This window comes from Phascolarctos cinereus, unplaced genomic scaffold, assembly GCF_003287225.1.
Source record: "Phascolarctos cinereus isolate Bilbo 61053 unplaced genomic scaffold, phaCin_HiC Scaffold_3;HRSCAF=262, whole genome shotgun sequence".
Lineage (NCBI taxonomy): Eukaryota > Metazoa > Chordata > Mammalia > Diprotodontia > Phascolarctidae > Phascolarctos > Phascolarctos cinereus.
In genome coordinates, this window is record NW_027555736.1 from 12,849,513 (window position 1) to 12,863,134 (window position 13,622).

Genomic DNA, 13,622 nt, shown 5'->3' on the forward strand with positions numbered 1-13,622 from the left:
TCTGCCTGGGTAACGCCTGCAGAGCCGTTCTTCGTTCTGGCTGATACATTTTAGGAATGACATTGATGAGCTAGACCATGTCCAGAAATGAGCAGCCAGGATGGTGCGAAGGCTGGGGACAGGGGCATAGAAGGAATGGTTGAAGGGACACAGGATGTTTAGCTTGAAGAGAAGACTTAGGGGAGACGTGATGACTAAATGCAAATATCTGAAGGTCTCTTAGAGGGAGACAAGATTCGATTTGTTCATTTGGGCCCCAGACAACAGAACCAGGCACAAGGGGTGGGATCTGCAAAGAGGCACGCAGCCTTGATGGACGGAGGAAACTGCTGGCGATCAGAGCGATGCCAAAGCTGAACAGGATCTTCCAGAAGTGGCGGGTTCCCTCTCCTCAGAGGGCTTCAAGCAGCTGCTGACATGTTGTGAAGGGAATTCTCATTCAATAGTTAAGGGTTGGACTAAATGATCTAAGGGCCCCTCCAACTCTGAGATCCTGTTACTGTCCGATGGAAGCATCATGGTCCACAGGGGGATGAGTAAGCCTACAGCACTGGCGCTGGCCATCAGTTGATGAAGCTTGCCCATGACAGATGAGGCAATAACTGTGTCTCCCTCCTCCTCTATGAAACATCGTGATAGAGACACCATGTTCCAGCTTGGCCCCATCTGCATCACATCCCTCAGGTAGTACCAGCAATGAGCGAGGATGCCAGTGTGTGGGACAAGCGCAAGCTGAGAGGCGCTTCAAGAATAGGTGAGGAGGTGGCACACGCTGATCCTACCACAGATGCAAGAATAAACGGAAAGAACGAGCCCTTCTCTCAGGGGCCAGGAAGCCAATTGGGCATGTACAATGAATCTCAACTCTAACTGTGGGATAATGCTAATTTGCAAAGAGCATACAAAGGATAACTTAAACATTAAGTGTACTACTTCCTTAGCTTCTTCAGGGACATCTGAGGGTACTCCCTGTACCAACACCAATCACAGGCCTTCCACACCTTAGTCTTCCTGAGATGAGGGAAGATTAATCCAAAATTAGCTGTCTAGGATTTTATAGATAATACAATGAACTTAAGGTGTGCAGACGAACAGAGGTAGGGGGCTAGTCAAAATAATTCCTTGACTGGGCAGGTCAGCCCAGAGCCTATAAGTTTAAACCAGCTGAACCAGGGAGGAAACACAGCAGGTAGACACAAATACCCATTGCCCCGACCGTCAATAATATGAGATATGCACCCTTTGCAGGCGATATGATGGTATATGTAGAGAATCCTACAAAATCAAGTAAAAAACTACTTGAAATAATAAGCAACTTTAGCAAAGTTGCAGATTATAAAATAAACCCACATAAATCATTTGTATATATTACCAACAAAGCCCAACAGCAAGAGATAGAAAGAGAAATTCTATTTAAAGCTATTGGAGGCATTATAAAATATTTAGGAGTCTACCTCCCAAAACAAACCCAGGAACTATGTGAACACAATTACAAAACACTTCTCACACAAGTAAAGTCAGATCTAAATAACTGGAAAAACATCAGTTGCTCATGGGTAGGCCGAGCTAATATAATACAAATGACAATTCTACCTAAGCTAATTTACTTATTCAGTGCCATACCAATCAACCTACCAAAAAATTATTTTATACAGTTAGAAAAAATAATAACAAGATTCATTTGGAAGAACAAAAGGTCCAGAATATCAAGGGAAATAATGAAAGAAATGCAAGGGAAGGTGGCCTAGCAATTCCAGATCTTAAATTGTATTATAAAGCAGCAATCATCAAAACTGCTTGGTACTGGCTAAGAAATAGAGTGGATCAGTGGAATAGATTAGGTATGCAAGACACAGTAGTTAATGACCACAGTAATCTATTTGATAAACCCAAAGACCCCAGCTTCTGAGATAAGAACTCACTATTTGACAACAACTGCTGGGAAAACTGGAAAAGAACATGGCAGAAACTAGGCATAGACCAAAATCTCATATCATATACCAAAATAAAGCCAAAATAGGTTCATGATTTAGGTATAAAGGCTGATACTATAAGCAAATTGGGAGAGTAAGGAATAGTTCACCTGTCGAATTTATGGGGGAACAGAAGAATTCATGACCAAACAGGAGATAGAGAACATTATGAAATGCAAAATGGATAATTTTGATTATATCAAATTGAAAAGTTTTTGCACAAACAAAGCCAATGCAACCAAGATCAGGAAGGAAGCAGAAAAGCAGGAAAGAATTTTTACAACCAGTGTCTAATGAGTTATATAAATAACTAAGTCTAATTTATAAGAATACAAGTCATTCTCCAATTGATAAATGGTCAAGGGAAATGAACAGGCAGTTTTCAGATGAAGAAATAAAAGCCATCCATAGTCATATGAAAAAATGCTCTAAATCACTATTGATTAGAGAAACGCAAATCAAAACAACTCTGAGGTACCACATCACACCTATCAGATTGGCCAACATGACAAAACAGGAAAATGATAAATGTTGGAGAAGTTGTGGGAAAATTGAAACACTAATGCATTGTTGGTGGAGTTATGAAATGATCCAACCAGTTTGAAGAACAATTTGGAGCTATGCCCAAAAGGCTATAAAAATGTGCAAACCCTTTGACCCAGCAATAGCACTCCTAGGGCTGTATCCCAAAGAGATCATACAAATTGGAAAAGGACCCACATGCACAAAAATATTCATAGCAGCTCTCTGTGTGGTGGCCAAGAATTGGAAATATAGGGGATGCCCATCAACTGGGGAATGGCTAAGCAAGTTGTGGTATATGAATGTAATGGAATACTCTTGTGCTATAAGAAATGATGAGCAGGCAGACTTCAGAAAAACCTGGAAAGACTCGTATGGTCTGATGCTGAGTGAAGTGAGCAGAACCAGGAGAATGTTGTACACTGTAACAGACACATTATGTGATGACTAATATTGATAGACTTAACCCTTCCCAGCAATACAAGGATCGAAGACATCTCCAAAAGTCTCATGATGGAAAATGCTATCCACATCCAAAGAAAGAACTATGGAGCTTGAATGCAGATCAAAGCATACTATTTGCTATTTTTTTTTCTGTTTTGTTTTGTTTCCTCTTTCTTGTGGTTCCTCCTATTGGTTCCAATTCTTCCTTACCACATCACTAATGTGAAAATATGTTTAATAGGAATGTGTATGTATAGCCTATATCAGATTGTGCACCATCTTGTGGAGGGAGGTGGTGAGGGAGGGGAAGAAAAATTTTAAACTCAAAAGCTTATGGAAATGATTGTTGATAAATCAAAATAAATTAATTAAAAAAAGAAAAAACTTAATATGAGATATGGAATTAAAGCTGCACAAGGGCAGGCTAATGGCCCACAAGAAATAACAACAGGTGGGAAAACAAAGGAAAGGATTTCTAGGCTTTTGCAATGGCTCTGAAATCAGAGGGCCTTGGGTCCTGTCACTTACTACTGATATGACCTCAGCAAAGTCAGTGTCTATGGGCCCCAGTTTCCTCCTCTGTAAAATGGGGCCATTGGACAAGATGGCCTCTGAGGTCCCCTACATCTCACAGCTCTGAGGACTGTATGAAATAGAACTCCTCAAAAAGAAGGTCCACCATTCCTGACCAAATGAGGAACTACGGAGACTAGGATGAGTTTGAAATTTTCTTCCACAAATCCATCTGGGTCATGAAGTCTCTTATGGCGACCACGACGATCTCCATTTTGAAACTCCCTCCCTCCAGCCACCACCTCCTTATGCTTTACTCTTTCCATTGTCCTAAAAGCATTCTTTGTCTTCACTGTGACCTACAGGGTCTCTCCCCCTCCCTTCCTCCCAGGCCATCTACCCTGCCCTGTTCTCCCTCCCCTTTGGTCTGGGAGTTCAAAGGGACCTCAGGGGTGATGAAGTCCAGCTGTCTGTTAGACATGGCCAATAAGTGGCCGCCCTGCCTTGGTGGACAGAAGACCTCCAAGGAGAGGGAAGCCCTCCACCTCTCAAGGTGGCCCGTTCCAACTCTGCAGAGCTGGAGGTTCTGGAAAATGAAGCTTTTCTGGACACCATGCCTGAGCTTTCCTTTTTTTGGCCACCTTGTCCCATTGTTCCGGGTGGTACTCCCCGAGGCTAAACAGAACAGGTCCAGCCTCCTCCATGTGACAGCCTTAACACAGCCCTCTTCAGTTTGCTCTTCTCCAGGCTAACCAACCCCAGCTACTTCGACTGGTCACTCAGTGACCTAGAATGATCCCGGTTACGCTCCTCTGGACCCTCTCCATCTCATCCACAGCCTTCTTCAGCCACATTTCCCAGAAGTGACCGTGACAGTCCAGATGAGATCTCAGGAGGGCAGAGGACAAGGAAGACTACCACATCCCTCGGCCTAGAAGGAACGCCCCTTACAATGCAGCCCAAGATCCTATGAGCTTTTTGGCCACCATATCATACTGCTGACTTATACTGAGCTTGCAGTCCACTGAAAACCCTAGATCTTTTTCAGAACCACTGGTGTCTAGCCATCTCCTCAGACATCATTTAGAGGAATAAATTCTGCAGAGAAAGGGCCTACCACCCTCATGACCACCAACACTTAAGCATTTCAAGCTACCTGCTTCACATGAGTATCTTCCAACAAACCCCACTTTTCCTCCTCACCAGAGCTGCTCTCCTGTGCATCTTTGGCATTTCATTCTTGAACATGTCCCATCCCGGCTGGAATGACTTGCCCTGAAGCATTTTACTCTCTGACATCCTACCCACCTTTCCCCTGAACCCTTTGAAATACACTTGCCCAGAATCTAGGGGATTTATCATCCTAGTTCTGAATTTCTCCTCCTCTATCATGACTCTACATCACTTCCTCTGAGGGCTCTTATCATTTCCACTTTAGAAAGAAATTCCTCCCCATGGGTGAGGACCAGATCCACTGACTCCTCCAACCTTATGAAGGATGAAATTATACTACAATAAGTCAAGAAGACATTCTGCTTTTTGCAGATGAAGGACTCCAGCATCTGCCTGGATGCCCGAAGCCCTTTCTCACTACCGTACCCCATCCGGCTTGTGATGGGTTTCCCAAGCCCCTCCCCTATCCTTTCTTTCTGTGCACGTGGTCTGTAGCACATGTTCCAATGACAAAATCGCTTCTGTTTCTCCATCCTTTAATCTTCACCCCAATACTCTCCATCATGCTCCCCCCAACTCCTGTTCCTGGATTTTCTCATGTAAGCATCTTTTTGGGGTCTTGCCCATAGGTGTTTTGGCACTGTTGTCCTCTTCTGAGTTTGCGTCTTGGTCTTCCCTGTCACCATAATAACTTTCTATGGTCAGATTCTTTTTCTGTTGTTTTCTGCTCACCTCCCCCCCACACACACACTTTTTTTGGCCTTTTTCCTTTCTTTTAAATTTGAGCCCTGTGCCTGGGGTGGAACGGGCACTGTCTCCAGCTACTTGTGCTAGTGGCTGCAGGCCCTGGCTGTTTACCTGGTGTGGCACTGATGTTGCCCTGCGGCCTACAGGGGACCCTGTGTCTGGTGCTGCGCTGTGGGGGTGGGGTGGGGGTTGGCTGCTGCTGCTGGAGGTTGTAGGGCCTGGCAGCTTACCTGGTGCTGAGCTGGGGTCCTGGTGGTGGTGTCTGGCAGGTGCCGAGGCCTGGTGAGGTTTTTCTGCATTCCCCAGGGGCTACACTGAAACACGTGGAGATCTGGCTCCTGGAGGATGCACATTTGCCCTGGGCTGTGCTAAAGCACCTGGATGCCCCAGTGCTGGAGGACACCTGCCTGCCCAGAGCTGTGCTCAGAGTGTGGAGGTCCAACGGCTGTAGGAGCCCACTGCGGCAGTGAGGTCTGGCCACTGCAGGACGCTTGCCCTCCAGGGGCTGCACCAAAGCGTGTGGTGGTCCTCAGAGCTGGAGTCTCCCGGCTATGCTAAGGCACATGGGGGTCCTGGTGTTGGCATCTGCCTGCTCCACCACACTGGGGCTCAGGATCTCCCGCTGATTTGCTGAGGTGGGGCTTGCTGCTGGCTTGCTGGGGTGCTTCCTGTCCTGGACCGCACTCCCCTTTTTCCTGAGTGAAATGGACATTTTTTGCCAATCCTGGAGGTCTCCCGGGCTAAAAGATGGCTCCACACCGTCCTTCTGCTGGCTCCGCTATTCCAGGATTTGTTCTGGGGGCGCCATTTCATGATTGTTTGGAGATGAATACGGGAGAGCTACAAGTGATTTCCTGCTTACTCTGCCATCTTACAAGCGCATCTTTTTAATAAATAAGGGCTCCTTCTGGAAGCCACTTGTGCCCACGTGAATCACCAGACCTGAGCGGCTGGCATGATTGGGATGTCTGGGCAGGTTCTCTGTTACATCTTGGAGACACACAGGACCCAGAAAGTACCAGACCCCTCGGTGCAATTATCAGGCAGGCAGACAGCTTCCTCGGCACCTCCTAAGTGAGGAATCACCAGCCACCAGGACTCCTCTTTTCCTCTGACCCTCAATGGGTGAAGCTTCAGTGGCTCAATGAAGTCATTCTCAGGAGGACCAGAAGTTTCTTCCCCCAGGAAGCCTCTCCAACCTATTTTCAAGCTCTCTCTAGTTACACCTTCCTTTTCTCTCTCCATTCTTTATCATCCCCACAGGAGCCAACTGTCCCTTCCTCGCCCTTAGATTGCAGTTGTGACCACTGTAGCCTCACACAGGTTTCCTTTGGGAACACTGCCTTCTCCCTAACAACGTGGGCGTCCTTTCAAGTCCCTTCACCTTCTCCACTAGAAGGAAGATTAGCCTATACATGGAAAACAGATGAGTCACCTAGCTAGAACAGAAACACTAACATTGCATAACACACAAATCAATACTCGTCTTAATAGTAGAGATTTTTAGCCTCTCATCCACTTCTGCCTACTAACACCTCAACTATAAGCACTTCTTAGAACTTTTAAAGCAAATTTTCATCTCTCACTAACTTGGCAACCCGATTCTAATTCCTATGCTTTGTATCAAAAGCTCCCCCAAAATGTTACCTTTCAGCACCAGTCTCTCTCCTTAATTTCCCTTCTTTCAATTTGTTTAACTCTTGTATTTGTTCCACTTACCTTTTCTGACTTACCTTGCCTTGTCTGGCCAAGCACCCTCTCCTTGGTGAGTCTTCTTTTAGGTTCTATTCCCCCCTCCCCAATCTTCCAAATTGTCCTTCTCTCTACACTTCCTTCAACATGGCAGCAGATTCATTCCTTCTGGCACCAGCGGTCTGGATACTGTTCTTCAAAATTTTCTCAATTTGTCCCAAATTCTGTCAAATATCTTCTCTCTAAATTCAACCTTCAGCTACTTCACTAGTTGAAACCTCTCCAAGTTACTACCTACATATGACTTCCTTTTCTCTCTTCTTTGGCTTATATCCTTCTTCTCCCTCAAAAGTCAGAAGTAGACGAAATCTTAACCCTGTGGTTAGGTAGTTCATCCACACACTATCGGCTCCCTTTGAATACCCTACCCTTTATGTCAATGCCAGCAACATCTTGCCAAACCCCTAGCCTGGGGTACCCCCACAATCTAACTGTACCATTCCTGCTTATCTCTGAGTGAATATTCAAAGGGGCGTGGCTCTGATGCACTGAATAAGCTCACTATACATTAATGTTATGTAATCTCAATGAGCCCTCTTCATGTCAGGAGAACTCTGCCTTAATTAACTCCCCAAAACAGCTATTCTAAACCTTCTCAATCCTCAAACCCTCCTATACCACCTCTTGCTCCCTCCTTTTCTTTCATTTTTTTTTCATTCTATGTAACTTTTGAAAAATGTTTTTCCCTCCCCTTCTCTACTCCCTGTCTCTGATATGATAAGCAATCTGATATAGGCTATACATGTGCAATCATGTAAACATATTTCCACAGTAGTCATTTTGTGGAAGAAAGGAAAGGAAGGAAGGAAGGAAGGAAGGAAGGAAGGAAGGAAGGAAGGAAGGAAGGAAGGAAGGAAGGGAGGGAGGGAGGGAGGGAGGAAGAGAGGGAGGAAGAAGGGAGGGAGGGAGGAAGGAAGGGAGGGAGGGAGGAGGGAAGGAAAAACAGGCATGCTTCAGTTTGCATTCATACTCCATCAATTCTTTCTCTGGATCTGAGTAGCATTTTTCATCATGAATCCTTTGGGATTGTTTTGGAGCTTTGTATTGCTGAGAACAGCAAAGTCACTCACAATTGATCATTGTACAATGTTGTTTTTAACATGAATGATGTTCTCCTGGTTCTGCTCACTTCACTTTGCATCAGTTTATATAAGTCTTTCCAGGTTTTTCTGAAATCATCCTGCTCATCATATAACACAATACGATTTCATTACAATCACATACAGCTTCAGCCATTCTTCAATTGTTAGACATCCCTTCAATTTCCAATTCTTTGCCACCATAAAAAGAGCTGCTATAAATACCCTTGTATAAATAGGTCGTTTCCTTAACTTTCCCCCTTATCTCTCTGGGATATAGACCTAGTAGTGGTATTGCTGGAGCAAAGGGTATGCACAGTTTTAACACTTTATGCCCTTTGGGCATAGTTCCAAATTGCTCTCCAGAATGGTTTGATCAGTTCACAACTCCACCAACAATGCATTAGTGTTCCAATTTTCCCACATCCCCTCTAATATTTATTGATTCCCTTTTCTGTCATATCAGCTAATCTGACAGGTATGAGATGGTACCTCAGAGTTGTTTTAATTTGAATTTCTCTAATCAACAGTGATTTAGAACATTTCTTTCACATAACTATAGATGGCTTTGATTCGTCTGAAAACTGTTTATATACCCTTTGACCATTTATCAATTGGGGAATGACTTATAGTCTTATAAATGACTCAGTTCTCTACATATTTGAGAAATGAGGCCTTTATCAGAGATACTTGCTGTAAATTTTCCCACTTTTCTGCTTTCCTTCTAATTTTGGTCATATTGGGGTTTTTTTGTTTTGTTTTGGTTTGGCTTTTTTGGCAATTGGAGTTAAATGACTTGCCCAGGGTCACACAGCTTGTAAGTATGTCAAGTGTTTGGTCGGCAGCCGGATTTGAACTCAGGTCTTCCTGACTTCAGGGCCGGTGCTCTATCCACTGCGCCACCTAGCTGCCCCCATATTGGTTTTCTTTATGCAAAACCTTTTTAATATAATCAAAATTATCTATTTTATATCCCATAGTGCTCTTCCTCTTGTCTGGTCCTAAATTCTTCCCTTATCCATAGATCTGACAGGTAAACTAGTTCATGCTCCCCTAATCTCCTTATGGTATCACCCTTGATGTCTAAGTCACCTTTTATTTTGACCTTATCTTGGTGAACCGTGTGTGAGAGATTTTCTGCCAAAGTGTTTTCCAGTTTTCCCGGCAGTTTTTGTCAAACAGTGAATTCTTGTCCTAAAAGCTTTGATCTTCAGGTTTATCAAACACTAGATTACTGTGGTAATCTACTGCTGCGTCTTGTATATCTCATCTGTCCCACTGATCCACCACTTTGTTTCTTAGCCAGTACTAGACCGTTCTGATTACTTCTTTATACTACAGTTTGAGATCTAGGCTACCTTCCTTCACATTTTTTTTTTCCATTTGTTCTTTTTGTTTGTTTGTTTGTTGTTTTTGGTTTTTTTGTTTTAGGCAATTGGGGTTAAGTGACTTGCCCCGGGTCACACAGCTAGTAAGTGTCAAGTGTTTGGTCTGAGGCCGGATTTGAATTCTGGTCCTTCTGACTTCAGGGCCGGTGCTCTATCCACCACCTAGCTGCCCCTTGACCTTTCATTCTTCCAGATGAATTTTGCTATTATTTTTTCTAGCTCTATAAAATTATTTTTTGATAGTTTTTTTATGGCATTGAATAAGTAGACTAATTTAAGTAAAACTGTCATTTGTATTGTACTGGCTCAGCCTACCCATGAGCACCCCCTCCCTTTCAACAGAGGAACTGATTTTCTAACTTACTGAAAAAACAGAGGCCATGCTGCTTCTTCCCTACTCCTCAAAAATTCCCATTTTCCACTTTTGCTCTGATTTCACAGTGTTCAGAGGAAGATAGGTAGGATCCCATGGGCCAAAACTCTACAGGGAAAGTCTGCCCAGGAGAAATGGGAGATGCTCAAAGATGAAATTTTGAAAACACAAAGGGAAACAATTCCAATGAGGAAAAAAGAATTTCTCTAAAGAGACCAGGGAATGAATGAACCAACCTAGATTTTTAAAATAAATGTAGAGAAGATGGGAGCAAGGCTGGGTAACAGAGCACGAATATGAACCTGTGACACAGCCTTGAAACGAGTGTCAGAACGAGCTGAAGGTGGTGAGGGAGGATAGCAACAAAAAACTGTTTTGTTTTGACAGTGAATACAGAGTAATGGAATCCAACAGACTGAAGGGAGGGCTCCATCCTAATTCCGTTTCTGTTTTCTCTGTGAAGGAGAATGGTCTTTACACTGGGGGAAAACAGAACCAAAGATAACAGGCAGCTCATACTCAAGATGAGTGAGGAGAAAGTAAGGGGGCAGCTAGCTAGCCCCCCTCATCACTCCAAGTCACTTGGCCCAGATGGGTATGTAAGGGACCACTGGCTGAGCCATCGTCATTCCAAGTTGAGACATCATGACGATGGGCAAGCTCTCACAAGGCCGGATGGAGAAGGGCAAATGCTCCAATTTTCAAAAAAGAAAAAAAGGTCAGGATTCTCCTAACTCTGGGGCAGTGAGCCTAACTTCAATTCCTGGGAGAGTTCTAGAATATATCATTAAAAAGATGGTCATACACATATACTTACATATATATGTATATCTCCATCATGTATCTATCTCCCTACCTACCTATCTATCTAGTGGAGGGAATTTGCTTTTATTTATCTGTCACAATAATTTTTTTTCTTCTTTTCTTTGTCCTAATGGGATAAGGTAATGGAAAGGGAAAAAATATGGATTTCTTCTAATTTATCTTTTTTTTTAACAGAGACGGGCAGGGGATGTTTGCTATAGATGTGAAATGTGTGCACTTTCAGATGTAGTTACTGCATTATTAGTTTTACCTGATTGTTACAAGAAACATCTCACAAAGTAGGAGTCATCTGTAAATGTAATGTTAAAAAAAATCAATAAAACGTGGAAAAAAAGGAAACAACAACAAAAGCTGTTGGATGAACTGCTTTATGAAGAACTGGTCACGCCCAATAGCATCATTTCCCTTTTGGACAAGATCATGAAGCTGGTAGGTGAGGATGCTGCAGCTCTAGAGTACCCTGGTTTAGCAGAGCTTTTGGTGCATTATCTCTTATTAGTATTTGGGAGAAAATGAAGGTTGGGCCTAGATAATGGATGTCAGACTCAACTAGAAACAGAGGCCACTGCAAGGATCCCTGCGGGATGATACATACATATGTATATATACATATATATCATACATACACATATATACACACATACATACACACACACACACACACACACATATATATATATACATATATATACACATATAATATATACACATTGAGTTAGGAAACCATTTTTTATTTTTATTTACTTCATTATTATTTTAAAACACTTCCCGTTCTATTTTAATCCGGTTCAGGCTGTCCTTGGAAGTGCTGCGGGCCACACACCGTCTGTCCAAGGGCTACACATCTGATACCTCTGGACTTGATAACAGTAACAATAAGAACACTGATACAGTGCTTGCTATGTGTCAGGCGCTGTGCTTCACAATCATCTCCTTTGATCCTCACAACAATTCTGGGAGGGAGATGCTATTATTATCCTCATTTTACGTATGAAGAAACTGAAACACAGGTTATGTGACTTGGCCAGGGTCACGCAGCTGGAGTTGTCTGACTTCACATTTGAACTCAGGTCCTCCTGACTCCAGGCCTAGCACTTTCTACTGTGCCACTTAGAGCTGACTTGGTCTTCATCAAAAAAAGAAAGGATCTTGCACATATATAACCTACATCAAATCACTCACCATTTGTGGAAGAGGGGAGGGAAGGAAGGAGAAAAATTTGGAACTCAGAATCTTATAAGTTGTCTTTACATGTAATTGGGGAAAAATACCATGAAAAATAAATGAAACCAGGGCAGAGGGTGGAAATCTACCAAAGAAAACAATCCCTTTGAAGCATCACCAGAGGCAAAGGTGTCAGACTTGGAAGTCTTTCTGTCACCATTCAGGTGTGTTCCAAGAGCTCATTTCTCTCTATGTCAGCAGCCTTCAGCCTTGGGTCTAGATCCAAATCTAGCTATTTTCACCCATGACCTGTGACATTTGCTCCTAAATCTTCTCTCAGATCCTCCCTCTGGGCAAGCAGCTACATTCTTCTTTCAGCCACCTGGGCAGTTTTGCTTATAACCCCAAATTAAAGGCAGAGGAAATCGGCTGATTTTCACCACTCAGCTTTCCCCATCTTTGCCATTCCAGAAATGCCATAAAAGCCGCACTTACAAACTACTCTGGCCCAAGGTGAAGCACTTTCACCGGTATACGTGTGCTCCAAATTCCATTTCACAACACAACAGCAGCAGAGAACCAGACTTAAAATGTCCAAAAACAAGAGTAGCAATTGCATCTCTTCTACCTGTGTCCAGGGAAGTAACCATCTTTTTCCCCCTTTAACTTTCTTTTTGTGAAGGGAAGGACCAGCGTGTGCCTTCGTAAGCAGACCCTCTCCCCACATCCATACGTGCAGATGCACACCCACAAACTAGGTCTTTATAAGCAAGCAGAGTATACTCTCTCAAAAGCAGATATTGATTCTTGGCAGGGCTTGTTCCAGTGTTTGAAAGGCAGGAGAATACACAGGGTGTATTTTCTCCCTACACAGGGTGTAGGGAGAAAAGTTCAGAGGCAAGTAACAGGTAAACCATTCCATGCTCCCCTAATTTGTTTACGACACACCCTTTATATTGAAATCACGTACTCATTTTGCCTTTATCTTGGTGGACAGTGTGTATGAGATGTTAGTCTGTACCTAATTCCCACCAAACTGCCTTCCAGTTTTCCAAGCTTTTCTCAGATAGTGAATTCTCGTCCCAAAAGCTCTGATCTTTGGGTTTATCAAATGCTATATTACTAAGGCCTTTACCTACTGTATAGCGTGTACCTACTCTATTCCACTGATCCTCCACTCTCTTCCTTAGCCAGGACCAGATTGCTTTGGTGATTACTGCCTTATAATACAGTTGGAGATCCAGTATGGCTAGGCCACCTTCCTTCATATTTTTTTCATTCATTTCCTTGATATTCTTGACCAGATGAATTGTTATTAATTTTTCTAGCTCTATAAATAATTTCTGGTAGCTTGATTGGTATGGCACCGAATAAGTAGGTAGAACTGTCATTTGTATTATACTGGCTCAGCCTACCCATGAGCATCCCCTCCCTTTCAACAGAGGAACTGATTTCCTAATTTACTGAAAAAAGAGAGGCCATGCTGCTTCTTCCCTACTCCTCAAAAATTCCCATTTTTCACTTTTGCTCTGATTTCAAAGTGTTCAGAGGAAGACAGGTAGGATCCCATGGATCAAAATTTTACAGGGAAAGTCTGCCCAAGAGAAATGGGAAACGCTCAAGGATGAAATTCTGAAGACACAAAGGGAAACAACTCCAATGAGGAAAA